The following is a 21,926-nucleotide window of genomic DNA, read 5'->3' as shown; positions in this document are numbered from 1 at the left end:
CCCCCATTCAAATCTATGGGAGCCGAGCAGCCAATCAGCTGGCTGGCCGTCATCCGCGTTGGTTTGGACTATAATAATAATAATAATAATAAAATGGCCTGGGACTGTATTTTTATAGCACTTTTATAGCGTTTTTCCAAGTGCTCAAAGCACTATATTATTGTCCTATAATAGATGTTGACAGAATGTCTTTACACAACCTGATTCACGCTGATATCGCTTTTGTTGTTGTTTTTTTTATTATATATATATTTAACAAGGAAGTCCCGCCTACTGCAGTGCATCCGGTTTACTCCCGTTGCACTTCCTTGCACTTTCACCCATAGAGTATGCTTACACCACCGTCCCACTTGCAAAAGGCGTGCTGTTTCCGTGATCCGGTCTAGACCGGATGGTCAAAGTGTTTACACACTGCAGTGCTGCAGGCTCACGGCACGGATTATGTATTTTCTTCAATAATTGAAATGTCCATTCAGGTAAGATAATAAATACGTTACATCATATGCACCACTAATGTTAGGATGTGTAGGTACTGTAGCAAAGGGTGTGTGACTGTCTGCTTTCGCCTTTGTTGGGAGGGACACATATTCATAACTCTAAAGTAAGCTAACAAGCTAATCTAAGCTAAGCTAATTTAGCCAAGATAACAAAAACCTACAAGCAGCTAAACCTGGGGTCTTCAACGTTTTCAGGCCAGGGACCCCCTAGCTTATAGAGAGATGAAGCAGGGACCCCTTAGCTGAGAGAGATGAAGCAGGGACCCCTTAGCTGAGAGAGGGATGAAGCAAGCAGGGACCCCCTTAGCTTAGCATGCCTTGAATGCTTTGTTGTCAGTATTAAAGTGATAGGTAAAGCCACTGTTACTTACTTCAACAGGGGGTCCGGGGGTCCCCAGAGTTACTACAGGGGGGTCTTCCAAATCTTTGAGTGATAGAAACTTTGGTTTATTAACCACTTGAACCCTAGCGTCCATATTCTGAGAACTCTAGCCAAAAATAGCAGATCTCCTATTTTTGGCAAATAGCTTTGGTGAATGGGGAAAAGAGCAGACTAAGTACAGAGTGAAAGGTCAAGTTTATCAGGCCAGGGACCCCCTAGCTTATAGAGAGATGAAGCAGGGACCCCTTAGCTGAGAGAGATGAAGCAGGGACCCCTTAGCTGAGAGAGGGATGAAGCAAGCAGGGACCCCCTTAGCTTAGCATGCCTTGAATGCTTTGTTGTCAGTATTAAAGTGATAGGTAAAGCCACTGTTCCTTACTTCAACAGGGGGTCCGGGGGTCCCCAGAGTTACTACAGGGGGGTCTTCCAAATCTTTGAGTGATAGAAACTTTGGCTTATTAACCACTTGAACCCTAGCGTCCATATTCTGAGAACTCTAGCCAAAAATAGCAGATCTCCTATTTTTGGCAAATAGCTTTGGTGAATGGGGAAAAGAGCAGACTAAGTACAGAGTGAAAGGTCAAGTTTATCAGGCCAGGGACCCCCTAGCTTATAGAGAGATGAAGCAGGGACCCCTTAGCTGAGAGAGATGAAGCAGGGACCCCTTAGCTGAGAGAGGGATGAAGCAAGCAGGGACCCCCTTAGCTTAGCATGCCTTGAATGCTTTGTTGTCAGTATTAAAGTGATAGGTAAAGCCACTGTTCCTTACTTCAACAGGGGGTCCGGGGGTCCCCAGAGTTACTACAGGGGGGTCTTCCAAATCTTTGAGTGATAGAAACTTTGGCTTATTAACCACTTGAACCCTAGCGTCCATATTCTGAGAACTCTAGCCAAAAATAGCAGATCTCCTTTGGCAAATAGCTTTGGTGAATAGGGGAAAGAGCAGACTAAGTACAGAGTGAAAGGTAAAGTTTATTAATATTGACAGTTCAAGTCAATCTCTCTCAACTAAGGGGCCCTTGGCCTGAAAACGTTGGTTAATCGGTCAATTATTTAAGCAATTAATCAGATTGTGGCATTTGTTTAGCTATTACCTTCTGATTAAAGAATAGCCACACATTTGTCAGGCTAAATTCTTTTCAAATAGGTAATTTAAAAATAAATATTCAAGTCATATTTTTAGCAGGGTTCCCACGGTCATGAAATTACTGGAAATATTTTGAAAGAGTCCTGGAGAAATAGCTATGCATTCTTTGGTTATTAATGATGATGTACCTATGAAATGACAAATTAAACATGGGGCAAAAAAACTAAAAATATTAGAGGCAGAAATTGTGAAAATAGCCAATCTACATGCTCACAACGTTGCGAGGCGTTGTGAGCATGTAGATCTGCTATTTTCACAATAGAACAGTGTTATACAAAATTCCTTAACTCTTAGTGCTCAGGGTCAGTATTGTTATACCATTAACTTGTTTAGACCTGAGGCCGATTCGTGCATTTTCACTGAACCCTAACTGCTCCTGATGATCAGATTGGTGCCTTGCTCTGCTGTTCATCTTGATGTGTGTGAATGTAATGAACATTGAAATTCACTGTGTATATAACGACATTTACCTTGATAAAGCTTACTTTAGAAAAGATATTCTGAGTGCTTTGCCAATGGACAGCCAGACAGCCAACCTACAGCAATCATTCTTATTTGATTGCATATTCCTAGGCAGATAAGTGACTGAACTGTCCACATTATGTTTTGGGAAATAGTCTAGTCCTCTCAGGATAATAACCATGTAACTACCGTCACAGCAAAAAGGATAGTTATATAGTTATATATACTTATAGATTTTACAATTTATGCATTTAGCAGATGCTCTTAATCCAGAGCGATTTACAATAGGCAAGGACAGCACAAGGTAATCCATCAAATTCATAGAACAACTTGTGTTTATAACACATTATAGGCATGGGGTGCCTAGCAAGTGTTACACTATTCATGGGTTGCATTTGTAGTCCTACATCAGCCATGTTGAGGACCAACACAGGCGTTCTGATTGGCGTAGAACATTAGTTCTATGCCAATTAGACAAATTGAAAAACCTTGTTGGTCCTCAACATGGCCTTTTAGGACTACAAATGCAACCTGAATTCATGAATGAATTGCATGAATATAATGGAAACCGCTGATTAATGTAAGTAACACAGTCTTTATGTTGTGTTCTCCCCCAAGACTCACCGTGGGACCTACGTGAAGAGGGGGTGAAAGGTGCATTCTCCTCAGCAAGCAGTGGAACCTCCGAAAAGTGATGACGCAGTCAAGGGAACGTCACCTGCTAGTTTTGACTGGGGCAGAGAACGTCAGCTTTTGGACAACGCACCACAGATGCTGATGATGATTATGACAATGACAGTGACTCCGACATTTTCTGAGGACGATTTGGAATAGGCAGCTGCAGACCATCTCATTTGTCTCTCTCGCTCTCTCTCAACCACTCCTACCTACAGGGCTTTTTCACAGCCACAGTGTCCCTCTCTGGTTAATATGTAGACACCAGTGTCTCCACACTGGACCACTTTTCTTTGATGGACTACTATTCCAATTTTGGATTTGTGTGGATTTTACCCCTATGCGGACTACTGAACTAAGGGTTGCCCACCTGCCCCTGGCAGATAAATAAAACTCTCTGGCAGGTGAAGTTTGCTTTCAGGTTGCCCGACTGGGGACAGCAGGGCTGTGTTGTGTTGTTGTTTTGGATGGAGCATGGGAGAGGAGAAGGAGAGAGGAGGTCAGTGACTCTGGCCCTCAGCAAGGAACAGAATCCAAACATTTGTGAAGAACGCATGAGGATACAGAGAGCACGTCCCCTCTCCGCTGTTTGAGAGGGTTCGCCAACGGAACCATCTTTATAAACACAACATGAGATATCGGCCCAAACGCCTGAACGTGGCCAGAGCACTCTTTCTTCTTGTGTGGAGAATGTTAAATAAGAGCACTGTTTGCCTAAATGTCCTGTTGTCACTGTTGCTACACTTGAAAATATAAAACAGTAAATGTGAACCCATAGTCATATTCATAGCTATGTAGGTTTTTGGCTTAAAGAAATGAGGTATGACATTTGTTATTGCACATCCCCAGAAACATTGAGAGAGAGAAAAATAGAACAGTAATTACAATTTTACCTATCATTCCATAATGTACTATTTCGTTTAGTAGAACATGACATGGACTTGCCAAACAGGTACGTGCCCCTGAAACAATATTTATATGGCAAGAGCAAGATATCACAGTAAACTTCCATCTAAACCAGGGGTGGGCAACTTTATGATGGAGAGGGCCACTATATTTCCACCTTCACTCCAGAGGGCCACAATGCATATTGCTGTGTCCTATACTTTGTCATTCTAAGTATCTCATACAAAAAAAGTCAAAATAGCAGATCTACCAGCTCAAAACGCTTCGCACTGCGATGCGTTTTGAGCTTGTAGATTGGCTATTTTTGCTTCTTTTGAATTGGAATCCGGAATTATTTTTTGTTCTTTTTTAATTGGAATCCTGAAATCTAACATTTTGATTTAATTTCAAACTCATTTAGTTATATACTCATGTTAACTTTATGAACCTAAATATGAAAACAATGGACATTAAAAAATACATTTTATTACTACTATACTAGTCATTATGGCATGACCTGAGGCCACAGTGGCCTTAATGCCCCAGCTGACTGTACCACTTTATCCTCTGTCTCTTTCTGGTCAATATGTTGACAGTAGACACCAGTGTCTCTTTCTTGTCATGTAGACACTGGTGTATCTTTCCAGCCATGTAGACACCAGTTTCTGTTTAATATGTAGACACCAGTGTCCCTCTCTGGTTAATATGTAGACACCAGTGTCTCTTTCTTGTCATATAGACAGCTGTGTTTCTTTCTAGTCATGCAGACACCAGTTTCTTTTATTGAGATTCTGAAATTTTAACTCCTCAAGTCCCCATTTGGAATTTGAGAACATTAGTATTCATTTCAATGTGTTTGTAGTGTCCCTGGTACAGAAGTCTCTTTGTGAGAACATTGCGGGGGCAGGTGAAATGGTTCTGAAGTGTTTGTATGAATGGGTGAAGTGGTCCTTTAATGTTTTTCAGTTAACTGGTCAACCATGGTTTTTATTATTCTGTCTGGAATGTAACAGGGACGCTACAATATCCTCTGCTCACACTTTTTTATAATCCTGTATGAGAGCCTCATTTAGTATTAATATGTTGTGTGAATCTTTAGAAACTTAAAGGTGGACACTACAGTACTCATACTAAGGAGAAGCCTTAACTTTGCCGAAACTTGTTCATTTACTTTTGTTTTCCTTCTGTACCGTATGAAGTTGTGATTAACACGGATATGCTGTTCCGATTTATAAAGTTCTCTGCACCTTAATAAAAGCCAGATAAACCTTCATTTTGCTCCAATGCCTCCTTTTTTATACTTCTGGAATGTATTCATCTCTATTGCTGTATCTGAAAGTACTTGTTTATCTGTCATCTTGTAACTGGCAGTGCTGCCTCTGGGCGACATACTTTTCCTCCTAAGATTAATACGACTAATAAGACTGATTCTGAATAAAATGAGTTAAAGCTACTTGTAGAACAGGAAATGACAGCTTGTATATTTTGTAATCTATGCAAGTAATACTTGTAATACTCTGTTTTCTTATGAAGCAATTTCATTCACACTAGCTGGAGGGCAAATGTGCGGACAGCATTCAAGGTGTGTAGTTCTTGAGCACAATAAACATATTTTATGTTAATCATTGTAGACCAGTCTATTTCCACACACTGCCAAAATATGATTTTAAAAGGTGATTACTGGCTTTGGCTGGCAGTGTGAATATACTACAACACCACATTACAGGAATCTGTTATAGTATATTATCACTTAGCAGATTATAATGCTTTTTAACTAGAACATAGTGTTAACAATGTGGGTGTATGAAAGCTGGGGAAGACATAAGGGGCCTCGGAATCTCAAAATGGAGCTTTGTGTAAAACTTGACACAAAGGGTTGTGTTATAGTGTAATATTATAATTGTGTAATAGCGTAATAGTGTAATCATGTAATAGCGTAATAGTGTAATATTTTAAAAAACGTAATAGTGTCATATAGTAATATTGTGATAGCATAATAGTGTAACAGTGTGATAGAGTAATACAATAATAAAGGGTGGGCATACTAGACTGAGTACCAAAACACAAAGCAGCATGAAGCATTGGAGTTTGGATGCACTCGATGGGAAAATCCTACAGACTCCTCACTCCTACTGAATCCTCATGACTCCTGCTGTTATAGTGTAATAAATGTATGTAGCGCAGCAGAATTAGTTCATACAGATACACTTGAGGGGTCACTGCGCACTATGTTGCTTTAAGTCTGTTACTACACTATTACGCAGTCTACGTCACAGGCGACGTGGCAGCCTGCTGGCAGTCAGCTGATCTCTTGCCAAGCTATGTAACCCCCTCAGGCTGTCATTCTCTTGCTGCTGCCTTCCAGGCTGTTGTGCCATGCGCTTGCTTGCCCCCACCGCCTCCCCAGCTCCACCAGTAGGCTCTGCTAATTCTGTCCCCCATGGGGGGTGTTTATATATTTATATATTTATATCCCCCTGCTCCTAATGGTTTATGATGTTCTTCTGGGCTGCGCTGAGCAGGGGGAAGCAGAGCCGACGCCAAGTCAAAATGTTACATTATACACTTGTAATACTCATCAATAATAAACATTGTTAATCATATCGTAAGTTATCTGAATGAACTAAATGAGGGTATGCATCATATCATATGCCACTCAGATAAAGTAGCAAGAAGCTTTGGAGTTTGATTGGGGCGCATGTTGGCGCACTGACTCTTCATAACTTCATAACTGCTGCTGGCTCTTTTTATTACCACTCAATAGGTGTTCCCGCATAACTTCCATGTATGATGAATATGGTGTCACACGCATACCCTCTATTGGCTAGCGTTGACCAGCGTTGGAAATGGAGGTTGTGGAGGTTTACATTTTTCATCCCATAGAGCATAATGCGCCCTCTCGTCCATTCTGCGAACACAGTCAATGAAAGTATCTTGCCAGTTCAGGCTGAAAATTGCTGGCTTCTGGGCACAAACAAGGCATCGAACCTCAGGCCTTGATTTGAAAGGACACTCAGGGCGTTGTCTGTGTGGTCTCTCCTCCTTACTGCAGGTTGTTGCTCTTAAACGTACGTCTATTTTCACCCAGTGGTCCTTGAGGTCTGCCTCACCTTCGATTCTTTCGAAGTTCAGATGGTCGTAATTGAGTTGACGATTGGCTTTATCAATCGCCAGATCCACAAACTCCTTGACCAGAGGGTCCAGCCAGTAGCTGTTGTGTTCCGGTGCCAGTGATGTTGTCGCCAGGCTAACCACAGCGGCCAGGAGGAACAACTCGGACACGGCAAGTCTCCTCATCTTCTCTTAGCACGCAGCGCTTCAGTGGAGGAGGAGAATGATGGATAGGTTTTTCTTAAACCCTTGGATAAAAAAACCTTGAGTTTGAAAGTGTTCAAGTTACTGTGAAGCGATGCCAAAATAGGAGAGCGAATACGAAGTAACAACACCTGGTTTCCTTCAAATACAGCAAAGACAATATCTACCGAACACAGCAAAGACCATAGTTATAGGCACCTGGAATTAATTGCTACTGGTCAACTGCTACTTTATCTGAGTGGCATATGATATGATGCATACCCTCATTTAGTTATTACACTATAACAGCAGGAGTCATGAGGATTCAGTAGGAGTGAGGAGTCTGTAGGATTTTCCCATCGAGTGCATCCAAACTCCAATGCTTCATGCTGCTTTGTGTTTTGGTACTCAGTCTAGTATGCCCACCCTTTATTATTGTATTACTCTATCACACTGTTACACTATTATGCTATCACAATATTACTATGACACTATTATGTTTTTTAAAATATTACACTATTACGCTATTACATGATTACACTATTACGCTATTACACAATTAGAATATTACACTATAACACAACCCTTTGTGTCAAGCTTTACACAAAGCTCCATTTTGAGATTCCGAGGCCCCTTATGTCTTCCCCAGCTTTCATACACCCACATTGTTAACACTATGTTCTAGTTAAAAAGCATTATACTCTGCTAAGTGATAATATACTATAACAGATTCCTGTAATGTGGTGTTGTAGTATATTCACACTGCCAGCCAAAGCCAGTAATCACCTTTTAAAATGCCATATTTTGGCAGTGTGTGGTAATAGACTGGTCTACAATGATTAACATAAAATATGTTTATTGTGCTCAAGAACTACACACCTTGAATGCTGTCCGCACATTTGCCCTCCAGCTAGTGTGAATGAAATTGCTTCATAAGAAAACAGAGTATTACAAGTATTACTTGCATAGATTACAAAATATACAAGCTGTCATTTCCTGTTCTACAAGTAGCTTTAACTCATTTTATTCAGAATCAGTCTTATTAGTCGTATTAATCTTAGGAGGAAAAGTATGTCGCCCAGAGGCAGCACTGCCAGTTACAAGATGACAGATAAACAAGTACTTTCAGATACAGCAATAGAGATGAATACATTCCAGAAGTATAAAAAAGGAGGCATTGGAGCAAAATGAAGGTTTATCTGGCTTTTATTAAGGTGCAGAGAACTTTATAAATCGGAACAGCATATCCGTGTTAATCACAACTTCATACGGTACAGAAGGAAAACAAAAGTAAATGAACAAGTTTCGGCAAAGTTAAGGCTTCTCCTTAGTATGAGTACTGTAGTGTCCACCTTTAAGTTTCTAAAGATTCACACAACATATTAATACTAAATGAGGCTCTCATACAGGATTATAAAAAAGTGTGAGCAGAGGATATTGTAGCGTCCCTGTTACATTCCAGACAGAATAATAAAAACCATGGTTGACCAGTTAACTGAAAAACATTAAAGGACCACTTCACCCATTCATACAAACACTTCAGAACCATTTCACCTGCCCCCGCAATGTTCTCACAAAGAGACTTCTGTACCAGGGACACTACAAACACATTGAAATGAATACTAATGTTCTCAAATTCCAAATGGGGACTTGAGGAGTTAAAATTTCAGAATCTCAATAAAAGAAACTGGTGTCTGCATGACTAGAAAGAAACACAGCTGTCTATATGACAAGAAAGAGACACTGGTGTCTACATATTAACCAGAGAGGGACACTGGTGTCTACATATTAAACAGAAACTGGTGTCTACATGGCTGGAAAGATACACCAGTGTCTACATGACAAGAAAGAGACACTGGTGTCTACTGTCAACATATTGACCAGAAAGAGACAGAGGATAAAGTGGTACAGTCAGCTGGGGCATTAAGGCCACTGTGGCCTCAGGTCATGCCATAATGACTAGTATAGTAGTAATAAAATGTATTTTTTAATGTCCATTGTTTTCATATTTAGGTTCATAAAGTTAACATGAGTATATAACTAAATGAGTTTGAAATTAAATCAAAATGTTAGATTTCAGGATTCCAATTAAAAAAGAACAAAAAATAATTCCGGATTCCAATTCAAAAGAAGCAAAAATAGCCAATCTACAAGCTCAAAACGCATCGCAGTGCGAAGCGTTTTGAGCTGGTAGATCTGCTATTTTGACTTTTTTTGTATGAGATACTTAGAATGACAAAGTATAGGACACAGCAATATGCATTGTGGCCCTCTGGAGTGAAGGTGGAAATATAGTGGCCCTCTCCATCATAAAGTTGCCCACCCCTGGTTTAGATGGAAGTTTACTGTGATATCTTGCTCTTGCCATATAAATATTGTTTCAGGGGCACGTACCTGTTTGGCAAGTCCATGTCATGTTCTACTAAACGAAATAGTACATTATGGAATGATAGGTAAAATTGTAATTACTGTTCTATTTTTCTCTCTCTCAATGTTTCTGGGGATGTGCAATAACAAATGTCATACCTCATTTCTTTAAGCCAAAAACCTACATAGCTATGAATATGACTATGGGTTCACATTTACTGTTTTATATTTTCAAGTGTAGCAACAGTGACAACAGGACATTTAGGCAAACAGTGCTCTTATTTAACATTCTCCACACAAGAAGAAAGAGTGCTCTGGCCACGTTCAGGCGTTTGGGCCGATATCTCATGTTGTGTTTATAAAGATGGTTCCGTTGGCGAACCCTCTCAAACAGCGGAGAGGGGACGTGCTCTCTGTATCCTCATGCGTTCTTCACAAATGTTTGGATTCTGTTCCTTGCTGAGGGCCAGAGTCACTGACCTCCTCTCTCCTTCTCCTCTCCCATGCTCCATCCAAAACAACAACACAACACAGCCCTGCTGTCCCCAGTCGGGCAACCTGAAAGCAAACTTCACCTGCCAGAGAGTTTTATTTATCTGCCAGGGGCAGGTGGGCAACCCTTAGTTCAGTAGTCCGCATAGGGGTAAAATCCACACAAATCCAAAATTGGAATAGTAGTCCATCAAAGAAAAGTGGTCCAGTGTGGAGACACTGGTGTCTACATATTAACCAGAGAGGGACACTGTGGCTGTGAAAAAGCCCTGTAGGTAGGAGTGGTTGAGAGAGAGCGAGAGAGACAAATGAGATGGTCTGCAGCTGCCTATTCCAAATCGTCCTCAGAAAATGTCGGAGTCACTGTCATTGTCATAATCATCATCAGCATCTGTGGTGCGTTGTCCAAAAGCTGACGTTCTCTGCCCCAGTCAAAACTAGCAGGTGACGTTCCCTTGACTGCGTCATCACTTTTCGGAGGTTCCACTGCTTGCTGAGGAGAATGCACCTTTCACCCCCTCTTCACGTAGGTCCCACGGTGAGTCTTGGGGGAGAACACAACATAAAGACTGTGTTACTTACATTAATCAGCGGTTTCCATTATATTCATGCAATTCATTCATGAATTCAGGTTGCATTTGTAGTCCTAAAAGGCCATGTTGAGGACCAACAAGGTTTTTCAATTTGTCTAATTGGCATAGAACTAATGTTCTACGCCAATCAGAACGCCTGTGTTGGTCCTCAACATGGCTGATGTAGGACTACAAATGCAACCCATGAATAGTGTAACACTTGCTAGGCACTCCATGCCTATAATGTGTTATAAACACAAGTTGTTCTATGAATTTGATGGATTACCTTGTGCTGTCCTTGCCTATTGTAAATCGCTCTGGATTAAGAGCATCTGCTAAATGCATAAATTGTAAAATCTATAAGTATATATAACTATATAACTATCCTTTTTGCTGTGACGGTAGTTACATGGTTATTATCCTGAGAGGACTAGACTATTTCCCAAAACATAATGTGGACAGTTCAGTCACTTATCTGCCTAGGAATATGCAATCAAATAAGAATGATTGCTGTAGGTTGGCTGTCTGGCTGTCCATTGGCAAAGCACTCAGAATATCTTTTCTAAAGTAAGCTTTATCAAGGTAAATGTCGTTATATACACAGTGAATTTCAATGTTCATTACATTCACACACATCAAGATGAACAGCAGAGCAAGGCACCAATCTGATCATCAGGAGCAGTTAGGGTTCAGTGAAAATGCACGAATCGGCCTCAGGTCTAAACAAGTTAATGGTATAACAATACTGACCCTGAGCACTAAGAGTTAAGGAATTTTGTATAACACTGTTCTATTGTGAAAATAGCAGATCTACATGCTCACAACGCCTCGCAACGTTGTGAGCATGTAGATTGGCTATTTTCACAATTTCTGCCTCTAATATTTTTAGTTTTTTTGCCCCATGTTTAATTTGTCATTTCATAGGTACAACATCATTAATAACCAAAGAATGCATAGCTATTTCTCCAGGACTCTTTCAAAATATTTCCAGTAATTTCATGACCGTGGGAACCCTGCTAAAAATATGACTTGAATATTTATTTTTAAATTACCTATTTGAAAAGAATTTAGCCTGACAAATGTGTGGCTATTCTTTAATCAGAAGGTAATAGCTAAACAAATGCCACAATCTGATTAATTGCTTAAATAATTGACCGATTAACCAACGTTTTCAGGCCAAGGGCCCCTTAGTTGAGAGAGATTGACTTGAACTGTCAATATTAATAAACTTTACCTTTCACTCTGTACTTAGTCTGCTCTTTCCCCTATTCACCAAAGCTATTTGCCAAAGGAGATCTGCTATTTTTGGCTAGAGTTCTCAGAATATGGACGCTAGGGTTCAAGTGGTTAATAAGCCAAAGTTTCTATCACTCAAAGATTTGGAAGACCCCCCTGTAGTAACTCTGGGGACCCCCGGACCCCCTGTTGAAGTAAGGAACAGTGGCTTTACCTATCACTTTAATACTGACAACAAAGCATTCAAGGCATGCTAAGCTAAGGGGGTCCCTGCTTGCTTCATCCCTCTCTCAGCTAAGGGGTCCCTGCTTCATCTCTCTCAGCTAAGGGGTCCCTGCTTCATCTCTCTATAAGCTAGGGGGTCCCTGGCCTGATAAACTTGACCTTTCACTCTGTACTTAGTCTGCTCTTTTCCCCATTCACCAAAGCTATTTGCCAAAAATAGGAGATCTGCTATTTTTGGCTAGAGTTCTCAGAATATGGACGCTAGGGTTCAAGTGGTTAATAAGCCAAAGTTTCTATCACTCAAAGATTTGGAAGACCCCCCTGTAGTAACTCTGGGGACCCCCGGACCCCCTGCTGAAGTAAGGAACAGTGGCTTTACCTATCACTTTAATACTGACAACAAAGCATTCAAGGCATGCTAAGCTAAGGGGGTCCCTGCTTGCTTCATCCCTCTCTCAGCTAAGGGGTCCCTGCTTCATCTCTCTCAGCTAAGGGGTCCCTGCTTCATCTCTCTATAAGCTAGGGGGTCCCTGGCCTGATAAACTTGACCTTTCACTCTGTACTTAGTCTGCTCTTTTCCCCATTCACCAAAGCTATTTGCCAAAAATAGGAGATCTGCTATTTTTGGCTAGAGTTCTCAGAATATGGACGCTAGGGTTCAAGTGGTTAATAAACCAAAGTTTCTATCACTCAAAGATTTGGAAGACCCCCCTGTAGTAACTCTGGGGACCCCCGGACCCCCTGTTGAAGTAAGTAACAGTGGCTTTACCTATCACTTTAATACTGACAACAAAGCATTCAAGGCATGCTAAGCTAAGGGGGTCCCTGCTTGCTTCATCCCTCTCTCAGCTAAGGGGTCCCTGCTTCATCTCTCTCAGCTAAGGGGTCCCTGCTTCATCTCTCTATAAGCTAGGGGGTCCCTGGCCTGAAAACGTTGAAGACCCCAGGTTTAGCTGCTTGTAGGTTTTTGTTATCTTGGCTAAATTAGCTTAGCTTAGATTAGCTTGTTAGCTTACTTTAGAGTTATGAATATGTGTCCCTCCCAACAAAGGCGAAAGCAGACAGTCACACACCCTTTGCTACAGTACCTACACATCCTAACATTAGTGGTGCATATGATGTAACGTATTTATTATCTTACCTGAATGGACATTTCAATTATTGAAGAAAATACATAATCCGTGCCGTGAGCCTGCAGCACTGCAGTGTGTAAACACTTTGACCATCCGGTCTAGACCGGATCACGGAAACAGCACGCCTTTTGCAAGTGGGACGGTGGTGTAAGCATACTCTATGGGTGAAAGTGCAAGGAAGTGCAACGGGAGTAAACCGGATGCACTGCAGTAGGCGGGACTTCCTTGTTAAATATATATATAATAAAAAAAACAACAACAAAAGCGATATCAGCGTGAATCAGGTTGTGTAAAGACATTCTGTCAACATCTATTATAGGACAATAATATAGTGCTTTGAGCACTTGGAAAAACGCTATAAAAGTGCTATAAAAATACAGTCCCAGGCCATTTTATTATTATTATTATTATTATAGTCCAAACCAACGCGGATGACGGCCAGCCAGCTGATTGGCTGCTCGGCTCCCATAGATTTGAATGGGGGAGATTCTCGGTTGAATAGTACGGGAACGGGGCCTTTTTAGGCTTATATGTACGGGAGGCAATGAGGCAATGCGTACTATATGACCAAAAATGGGCGAGAGGTGGTTGATATATATACATATATGTGTACTTAACGTTGAGTATAAATGGGCCTTTTGTCGTACGAAGAAGTAAATGTCTTAGTAAAGTGGATAAGAAAATGTCCCCCCTCTGTTTTTTTCAAATCAAATCGTGCGACAGACAGTGTATAAATGAAGCACACACCTGGGCGCCAGCGGCTCCATCTGTGGAAGAGACAGGGAACTAGAAGCACTTAATTCTCGTCAGATAACGATGAACTCCACACAACCCTCACCTGGCCCTTATTAATTGATTTCTCTGGGAGCAAAACCCAGCGACGGCAGAAGACAAGCAGCAGACTAGACTGCCGGCACAGGCCTGTGTCTGTCTCTGTGCAAATATAATACCAATAAATATGGAAATCAGAGGGCCTTGGGGTGGCAAAGCGAATCTAACATTTTCCTCTTCTATTGCCTAATTTAGGCTCAGGTTGTATGATGGGTTTTGCATGGCGAAAATAGCCGATCCACAGCTCCCAACATGATGTATAGGAAGCTTGTGGATCTGCTAGTTTCGGCGTCCAACACCGTCGTCTGATGAAGTAGGCCTATAGTTCGGGCTTATCGGTGATACGCTCTGATTGGTCAGTTCTACTGTGTGTGTGTGTGTGTGTTTGTGTGTGTGTGTGTGTGTGTGTGTGTGTGTGTGTGTGTGTGTGTGTGTGTGTGTGTGTGTGTGTGTGTGTGTGTGTGTGTGTGTGTGTGTGTGTGTGCGCGCGCGCGCGCGCGTGCGTGTGCGCGCGTGTGCGTGTTCCATTTGTGAGTTTGACCACAAAAGGATTCCAGCGGCAAAGACGATGCCTTCAAAATTAAACAAATACTTTTTAAGCAACTTCACAATTTCCCAAGCAATTGTCACACTGAAGATTATACTGTATATATATTACTATATTGTTTTTCACTGTATTGTCTTCAACCAGGCTGAGAAGCAGGAGGCAAAGAATACGTTTGCATTGTGCGTGCGTACATGTGTGCGTATATGCGAATTATGCGTGCACCGTCCACGTCCACTGACCCCGATTAGCGTGTAACTTTGCATGCAAGTTCCCGTGAGCCCAGTAAGAAACGCTCCCTTCCCAATCTTCCCAAGCTTCAATGCTTTGGCCTCTAACTGTTGAACCATATGGGTGACCTTCCTTGCGGTCAACAACAGTGATTATGATTCTGACAGCATCTTTTCAGAGACGGTGATTGGAGGAGGCTTGTAATGACATCACCGAATAGCTGTCCTGGCTGGAGGCATGTTGTGCACGTTATAATCCTTTTATCTTTTGGATAATAATTTAATAATAGCTCAACTCATAAATAACTATGAACTAAATATACATCTGTGTGTGTGTGTGTGTGTGTGTGTGTGTGTGTGTGTGTGTGTGTGTGTGTGTGTGTGTGTGTGTGTGTGTGTGTGTGTGTGTGCGTGCGTACAGTATATGCAATGCAGGTATATCGAGCTGGACTGGAGAGATTCATTTTGCTTTTAGCCGTTTGTAAAACATTCAGATTGCTTGTCCAAGGCATATAGAATCAGCTGGATGCAAATTATGATTATATTGTGATTATATATTAAACACCCCAATCCCAGTGTAAAAAATAAAACCGACACAGGTCCGTTTTTACATCAACTTATACTTCTTCTATGCTCTGCTGACGGAGGATATCTTCTTGATGGTGATAACCTTTAGTAATCTATTGCTGCAGGTCCTTATCGTCACTGTCGGGCAAAAACCTCGTATCTCCAAGTTTCAAGTTTGTACGTTTTTTCACCAAGTAAAGCCCTGCGTCATCATACAAGGCTGTCGCAGAAAATTTGTGAAAACAACCAATCTACAAGCACTCAAAGCCTTGCATTGCGAGGCGGTGTGTGCCCGTAGATCTGCTGTTTTCACTCATTTAGTTCATTTTTAAAATGATAAATACAAAACGACTTGGACATACAAGGTTTCCACCCGACAACGACGTTATACTCTGCGTGCGTTAATGTGATATTTGCACATTAGCTAATCTCGTGTTGTGTGGGTGTTATCGTGCCATTTAATGACTCAATCAAAGTGCAGGCAACGATAAGAGAATACTGCACAGGGTTGACTTTTTTTTCTCTCTCTTTTTTTTACAGTTTATATTTACCTTCCCTTTTATTTTGTAATTAACATGCACAAATCTTAAGCCCATCTTAATTGAATTGCCTTAATTAAGGAGCATGTTTGTCTGACGAATGGTGTGGGCAGGCAGAGCTGCATGGGTAATTTAGCTTTAAGCTAATTGATGCAGAAAACAGGCGAGATTTTTATTTTATTTTTTACTGATCTTTATTTATTCAGACTGTTGAGAGCAAGCTCTCTTTTTCACGCCCTGAGTACAACATGATCACAACATATACAACAAAAACTATACCATTTTAAATAAAGTGCAATATAGCCTAACGAAAACCCCACCAAAAAACATCATAATGCAGACTGATAGCTTTATGTTTCTCTGGTGAATTCTGGTCCTCCTACACAGTATATTACAATTTAAGATTCCTACTATTTGTCACATACATTGCTATATGATTTGTTCTCCACATTTGAACCCCGACTTCCAAGTCTCAGGGCGGACACTCTAACCACAAGGCCACTGAGCTAGAATTACAATCTCAACTACAATCTAGGCATTTAGTAGAAGCTCTTAATCCAGAGCAATTTACAATAAGACGGTGATATTAATTCATAACATCAATAAACTGAGGCAACTTATAAAAGTATTTGGGCTTGTTTCAGTGTCGGAAAAGCATGGTTCCAGAAGTTTAAAGAGAGATACAGAGTTTTCTACACATATAATGTGGGGTTACGTCAGCTGTCGTCTCGACTTGCTTAGTTTCCTGGGCAACCAGAGTTGTGGTGACATTTACGCACAATATTTATGACAACAAAACCGTGTGGCAGGCAACTCAAGGGGAGAAATATGTTCAACAGTCTAACACAGATTGTTGCTATAGAGGAGTTGTGCAGCCCAGAGTTCAGACCGGGCGCGTAGCGCTATTCCGAGGTCCGGTTGTTTCGCGGTCCCAGTTGTCTGAGGCTAACCTGACGTGCTGGTGAATGCTAACCTGCCGACGCTGGTGAATGCTAACCTGCCGACGCTGGTGAATGCCAACCCAAAGCCTAAACCTTAACCCTAAACCTAACCCTAACTGGACTACTGGGACCTCGAAACAACGGGACCTCGGAATATCAAGATTTTGCCGTTCAGAGCCCTTGCTGCTACAAGGTCAAGTCATAACAAATAGGCAGAAAGAAACTAAAACAGTATGGCATATATAGTCACTTTTAACCATTGACTCATACAAATAGAAAACGGTACAAAATTAGATCCAACACAGACACAATGAGGGCTACACAAAGCAGGTGCAGTCCTTTTAATGCATGTCCTCAACTAGTACCCTAAATGTCTCTATACAGAGTAGAGACCAATTGATCCCGTTTCAGAGAGTCCTGCAGTTTGTTCCATTTGTCTGGGCACAGAAGATGAGATCAGTCTTCCCTTGTTCACTGTTCATTCGTGGTCTGATGTGTGTCTGTGAGGGTGTCTGATATCCTGTAGTATTTTTTTCTAAAATGAACGTAAATACAATGGGAGCTTGCCACACAGGGCATTAAATAAAATAAATTCATAAAAGACAATGTTGCTCTCTACGAATGGCAGACTTACAAGCTCACGACGTGTCATGAGTGCGATGTGTTGTGAGCTTGAAGGTCTGCCATCTCTCTCTCTCCCTTTTTTTGTTGCTTTTTCTCCCCTTTTCCCCCGCAATCCAAATTTGGCCCCAGTGGAGCTTTCTTGTGGCCCCTGGAGAACAATGTAAAAATAAATGTAACAAATTGTTGTTGGATGGTTGGTTGTACAGGATGGCCATTTTAAATGTTCAGACATTTCTTTTTTCACCATGGTAACTTGGCAACATACAAGAGCTCAACAAATGTCAGCACTCAGAATTTCAAACTTCTGAGTGCACTTCATCCATCCATTTGAAACAATTTCTGGGTCTGGAATGGATTTTGTCCATTTCCACCAAAGAAATAATTCTGGATCGTCTCCATCATCATTCATCATTTCAAACACATCTTGCGCTCTTATCAGTCGGGTGCTCAAAACAAAAAACAAAAACCTTTCACAGGAACATAACACTTCACCTTGACAGCCTGCCTCAAATACTCTTCCCGCAAATACACTTCCATGATGCCAATGACCCATACAGAACATACTGAAATAATTATCTACTTCCTCTTTTCTTGATATCAAAATCTAAGCTGTGCACTATAAAGGACTGGAACAGAAAACGTGCTTCATACTGCCTGAACGCAGTATGAAGCAGGCCCTATTAAGTTACCATATTGGACATACATATCCATTGTTGTGTCTTATCGGACATAATAGCACACAAACGGTTAATTTCTGTTGCCACAATTTTACAATATTGTGGCCCCCTGCCTAATCTAGTTGAATACACCTGCAGACCCTCTACTGAAAATATGTGGTGCCAGGGACCACCATACAAGACTTGTGTTGTTAAAATGTTTCAAAGATATTCAAAATATTTGACTTTTTTTCCTAAATGAAAATAGCAGATCTACAAGCTCACAATGTGTTGTGATCTGTCACATTGTGAGCTTGTTGATATTGCTATTTTCAAATAGCCGATTTAAAATGGTAAAACTGAAGAATTATTGAATGAGGCCGCACACAGAGAAAAACTCAACGGCGCCCCCTGTAAGAGGCAATGGCCCTGGAGAAGGCCAGGGCTAAGGTGAATACTGTGCAGCAGGGGTCAGCAACCTTTTTGAAATGAAGTACCATGTTTTTAGTTTCTAGATAGTCCGAGTGCCACGTCAACATAAAATGTAAAGTCACCCCATCAAAATTCTGACATATTCTGATAGTCTAGCTTATAACGATCATTAGACTACAGCAGATCATTAGAGCAATAACCCTCCTATCTCCCGACTCCCTCCCCAGTCAAAGTTCAGATTTTAATGAATGTAGAATTATATGCAGGATGTAATTTGCTGCAAATTAGGTGACTTCATTTAATTGACCACATTTATTTGATTTAAAAATAAAAAATCTCTCACACTTTTGCCAGTGTGCCAGTGATCACCCTCCCCTGTGCCTAAGTGTGCCGCTGTACAGTATAGGTACAGAATGTGCTTCCAGTAGGAGTGAGTCACTCTCACTCACTATAGTCCTGCCATTTTCTCCTTCTAAACTTTCTTATGATCTTGGTATTTCTTTTCCCTGTATCATTTTCGTGCCTCATCCTTTCCCCTCTGTGTTGTGCTCTCTCTCTCTCTCTCTCTCTCTACCAGGCCCAGTTAGAAGTCATGCTCTCTCTCCCAGGCTCAGTTAGAAGTCATGCGTTCAGCCAGACTTCCTCCTCCTCCTCCGAGCAGAACTATATGCAGTCAGCTGCTGGAGAAAGAAGGCAATGAGAGCAGAGGAGATGCTCCTCTGGCTCTGATTACTCTAAAGCCCAAAGTAATGGACCATTAGAGTCACTCTCTCTCTCTCTCTCTCTCTCTCTCTCTCTCTCTCTCTCTCTCTCTCTCTCCAGGAGGTGTGGAGACAATGGGAGAGGTGGACGCTTTCACTTTAAGGAATTCTCCAAATATACGTTATTACATTAGCACTTAATGAGCCATAAACCCTGGGAATATAATACATCAGCACCCATGCTGCGGCGGCAGGGTCCCGCTACAGAACATGCACTTTAATGGATCGGCGCTGCCATGGCGACGTGGCACCGGTGCGTGAGGTGCTTGGGCGATGTCAACGTCTCTCCTCTCGTCGCAGAGACGACCTTGAGATAACAACGGTTAGCATCCACTGTATGTCTCAGTGTGGGGTCCGGGGACCACTAGGGGGCGCTTATACAGTTCCGCCAGTCCGATTGTATCAAAAAGGGGGGGGAGGGGGGGATACACCTAAACCTAACCTTAACCCTAACCTCAGTAAAACTAACGCTAGTGAAATGCTAACCTGCCGACGCTGGTGAATGCTAACCTGGTGAATGTTAACCTGGTCGGACCAACGGCCAACGGGAGGTCGTCTCTATCTTAACCGAGGTGCTTTTTTGATACACTCGGATTGAACGACCTGAAAAAAAATCTGGGTGTGTAAATATATTATATTGTTGGGGTCAAGGAATTCAATCAAGTGGGATGGGATACCCACAAGCATGAAAAGTGATTGACATGCAGTGGTTAGTCAGTGGTTAAGACAGTCTGCACTGTGGAATCAGTGGGTGGCGGTCAGTTCAAAAAGTACCTTAAAATCAGGGACCACAGACACTCCTTTCGTGAGTCCATCAAATATCCAAAAATCCATTCTGTCAGATGAAGGGAAACTACGGTTGGAAAATAAGTCAGAAGAAGCAAGGGATACAACGGAAGATGGCTGGTCAGAACAAGCTGCAGGGGAATTGGTCAGATTTCCTACGTGACCCTAAGCCACTGCCACCCCTCATAGTACGTCACTTTGTGCAGCGAATGAGCTTGTTAGGTCTGCTATTTTTGACAAATCATGACAATTTTTGGCAAATATATATGTATTTTTTTAAGTGAAAAAATATCTCTTGGGAATCTTGGGGGTCTTAAAGGTCTTGGGGGTCCATGGAACTAAACATTTTCAGATTCACTGCCATATATATTTAATTATAATTTTGGTCTGAACACCAATCATAAAGCAACATATTTTTTTCAGGAAACTACTAGGATTTAGAAGACATAATCTGCCTCCGGTGTTAAGTCACTTCAACGCTGCATAATATTCACATTGTGTGTGGGTGTATTCATGACAGTCTAGCCACTTAAACCCTCTCCCTTAGTTGACTGGGATCCACCAGGGCTCTGTACTTGGATGGATCGAAATGTCATCACGCAATGACATCACAACATTGTCATCACAACCAATGTACTTGTCTTAAAAATAAACGTCCAACTAGCCAGATGTCATTCAACAACTATTCCAACTAATTAAATTCTCCTTTAGCAACAAGTCCTGTAAATTTGTTTCACTGATTCACGGTGTTGCTGCTGTGTGAAATGTTTCACTGGACGATAGATCTGAAAGGAGAACCTAAGAATCCATACCGTGCTGCTGTGGTGGTCGGACACAAGCTGTACTCATTTGGAGGATACAACAGCTACCTGAAGACCCCGACGGGTCAGATTGAAGTCCACATCTTCAACACATTGTCTTTGCGTTGGAGGACGCTGCCCCCAGTGACAAAAAGAAGAGGACAACGTCCCATTGAGGTTCCCTCCAGCCGTTATGGCCACACAGCTGTGCTGGTAGAAGAAATTGTCTACATCTGGGGAGGATGGTATACTTACTGCAATGTGCTTTATGCCTTTGATGTTGACACCCACAGCTGGTTCAAACCCAATATTTCTGGGACTATTCCAGAAGCAAGGACACACCACTCGGCCTGTGTCCTTGAGAAGGTCATGTATGTGTATGGAGGATACACCCAGCTGACTGGATGGACTAATGACATGTACAAGTTGGACACCACCATAATGGTCTGGTCTTTCATTAACACCAGAGGCACTACACCACCTGCTTCAGCATGTCACTCTGCCACCATCATTGGAACAAAGATGTTTGTATTTGGGGGAAGGGGGGGCCAGGGGTACTTAAACAACAATACTGTGTTTGACACAGAGACCAACTGCTGGCTGAATACACTTTGTGCACAGCTTCTCCCAGAAGAACGTTCATGTCATTCAGCCTTTGCCTACAATGGAGAGCTGTATGTATTTGGTGGCTGGAATGGAGACCTGCAGTGCTTCAATGATCTGTGGAAATTCAGTCCAGAGTCCTTTTCATGGAAGCAGGTTGAGACCAAAGGGAAAGACCCCTGTAGGATGCATGGGATGTGCTGTTGCATGGTGGGAAATCGTATCATCATCTTTGGAGGATACAT

General features: G+C 41.8%; 2 long non-coding RNA genes across 2 annotated transcripts; one reads left to right on the top strand and one right to left on the bottom strand.

Moving 5' to 3' along the window:
- The first annotated feature begins 400 nt into the window (after positions 1–400).
- LOC308289280 lies at positions 401–5,321 on the top strand. Its single transcript, XR_013962233.1, has 2 exons — positions 401–476; positions 3,107–5,321. It is a non-coding gene; the product is annotated as an uncharacterized lncRNA (long non-coding RNA).
- A 3,209-nt stretch (positions 5,322–8,530) lies between these two features.
- Positions 8,531–13,451, bottom strand: LOC308289279. Its single transcript, XR_013962232.1, has 2 exons — positions 13,376–13,451; positions 8,531–10,745 (listed from the first exon to the last, which is right to left on the bottom strand). It is a non-coding gene; the product is annotated as an uncharacterized lncRNA (long non-coding RNA).
- Between the last annotated feature and the right edge of the window lie 8,475 nt (positions 13,452–21,926).

Source organism: Nannobrachium achirus (genome assembly GCF_963921795.1).
Source record: "Nannobrachium achirus genome assembly, chromosome: 8".
In the NCBI taxonomy this organism is placed as follows: Eukaryota; Metazoa; Chordata; class Actinopteri; order Myctophiformes; family Myctophidae; genus Nannobrachium; species Nannobrachium achirus.
The sequence above is the reverse complement of the archived record's forward strand: the minus strand, read 5'-3'. Positions and strand labels throughout refer to the sequence as shown.